Source organism: Physeter macrocephalus, chromosome 21 (assembly GCF_002837175.3).
Source record: "Physeter macrocephalus isolate SW-GA chromosome 21, ASM283717v5, whole genome shotgun sequence".
NCBI lineage: Eukaryota > Metazoa > Chordata > Mammalia > Artiodactyla > Physeteridae > Physeter > Physeter macrocephalus.
Window position 1 is genome coordinate 77,727,780 of NC_041234.1, and position 2,744 is coordinate 77,730,523.

Here is a 2,744-nt window from a genome sequence, read left to right on the forward strand (position 1 = left end):
TAAAGAAGATGTGGCACATATATACAATGGAATATTACTCAGCCATAAAAAGAAACGAAATTGAGTTATTTGTAGTGAGGTGGATGGACCTAGAGTCTGTCATACAGAGTGAAGTAATTCAGAAAGAGAAAGATAAATATCGTATGCTAACACATATATATGGAATCTAAGAACAAAAAATGTCATGAAGAACCTAGGGGCAAGATGGGAATAAAGACACAGACCTACTAGAGAATGGACTTGAGGGGAGGGGGAAGGGTAAGCTGTGACAAAGTGAGAGAGTGGCATGGACATATATGCACTACCAAACGTAAAATAGATAGCTAGTGGGAAGCGGCCGCATAGCACAGGGAGATAAGCTCGGTGCTTTGTGACCACCTAGAGGGGTGGGATAGGGGGTGTGGGAGGGAGGGAGATGCAAGAGGGAAGAGATATTGGAACATATGTATATGTATAATTGATTCACATTGTTATAAAGCAGAAACTAATACACCATTGTAAAGCAATTATACTCCAATAAAGATGTAAAAAAAAAGATTTTTAACAAATAGCTAATTTGACCTTTGCAATCTTTTAATACCATCATAATCTTAGGAAAGAATGAGCAGAGCTCAACACTAAGTTACTGGACACTAGGCAACTGATGGTGTTAACCTTGCCAAAGGAGTTTTAACTGTTTTTTTCCCTAAAGGTCACACTCCATTTAAGAAGTTTTCAGATATATTAATTGTGCCAGAAATGCACATCTATGCTTGTCAGCATTATGAACACTCATAGCTCTAATGCCATCTAGTATCCTTACTTTCTCAGATTACAAAATTAGTAACTGAACTATGAATTTGGCAAGTTTTATTTACGCAGATTATCGCAATCAAAAAAATAATGAAGGCTTTCTCAGGGCATATTAACAATTATAAAATGTAACAGAATTAAAATAATTGGGAGTACATTATATGTTTAATATTTACTTTGTCTTTATTAAAACCAAGTCCTTGACCTTCATAATCATAAGCAGTCTGTGGCTAGCTAGCTCAGGAGTCATGTTTGTGAATTCAGAAACTGAATTCAAGTCCTGTCTAAATTAATTAATTTACTTGATCCCATGACAGCTATTTTGCTTCAGAAAGTCACCATGCCCTTCATTCTGAAAGGTTAGCAAATGTGAATGGACCTGCAAAACTGGTTTCAGACAGAAAAGAATCAAAGTTCATATCCTAACAGATGTATGTAATGAATATAGTAGATGCTTATGAATCTAGATGCTTAGTCAGTATTTTCACATACTGACACCTAATACAGACAGAGGGCCAAAAACTAAGAAATGGTCATTAACCTATCTCCAGACATTCCCCACCCTGCCAAATGAAGAGAATTAATAATTAATTCTAATGAACAGAGATGCAAAAATCCTCAACAAAATACAAGCAAACAATCCAACAACACATTAAAAGGATCATACACCATGATCAAGTGGGACTTAGCACGAGACAAAGATGTCCACTCTCACCACTATTATTCAACATAATTTGGGAAGTCCTAGCCACGGCAATCAGAGAAGAAAAAGAAATAAAAGGAATACAAATTGGAAAAGAAGAAGTAAAACTGTCACTGTTTGCAGATGACATGATACTATACATAGAGAATCCTTAAAATGCCACCAGAAAACTACTAGAGCTAATCAATCAGTTTGGTAAAGTTGCAGGATACAAAATTAATGCACAGAACTCCCTTGCATTCCTATACTAATGATGAACAATCTGAAAAAGAAATTATGGAAACACTCCCATTTACCAATGCAACAAAAAGAATAAAATACCTAGGAATAAACCTACCTAGGGAGACAAAAGACCTGTATGCAGAAAACTATAAGACACTGATGAAAGAAATTAAAGATGATACCAAAAGATGGAGAGCTATACCATGTTCTTGGATTGGACGAGTCAATATTGTGAAAATGAATATACTACCCAAAGCAATATACAGATTCAATGCAATCCCTACCAAATTACCAATGGAATTTTTTACGGAACTAGAACAAATCATTTAAAAATTTGTATGGAGACACAAAGACCCCGAAAAGCCAAAGCAGTCTTGAGGGAATAAAACGGAGCTGGAGGAATCAGACTCCCTGACTTCAGACTATAGTACAAAGCTACAGTCATCAAGACAATACGGTACTGGCACAAAAACAGAAACATAGATCAATGGAACAAGTTAGAAAGCCCAGAGATATACCCATGCACCTATGGTCCACTAATCTATGACAAAGGAGGCAAAGATATACAATGGAGAAAAGACAGCCTCTGCAATAAGTGGTGCTGGCAAAACTGGACAGCTACATGTAAAAGAATGAAATTAGAACACTCCCTAACACCATATACAAAAATAACTCAAAATGGATTCAAGACCTAAATGTAAGCTCGGACACTAGAAAACTCTTAGAGGAAAACATAGGAAGAACACTCTTTGACATAAATCACAGCAAGATCTTTTTTGATCCACCTCCTAGAGTAATGGAAATAAAAACAAAAATAAACAAATGGGACCTAATGAAAGTTCAAAGCTTTTGCACAGAAAAGGAAACCATAAACAAGACTAAAAGACAACCCTCAGTATGGGAGAAAATATTTGCAAACGAATCAACGGACAAAGAATTAATCTCCAAAATATATAAACAGCTCATGCAGCTCAATATTAAAGAAAAAAACAACCCAATCCAAAAATGGGCAGAAGACCTAAATAGA

The 2,744-nt window shown here is 35.8% G+C and overlaps 1 protein-coding gene across 4 annotated transcripts in view; it reads right to left on the reverse strand.

Moving 5' to 3' along the window:
• ZMAT1 (zinc finger matrin-type 1) overlaps positions 1–2,744 on the reverse strand; it is a 40,618-nt gene that overhangs the window by 32,430 nt on the left and 5,444 nt on the right. The window lies entirely within an intron of this gene.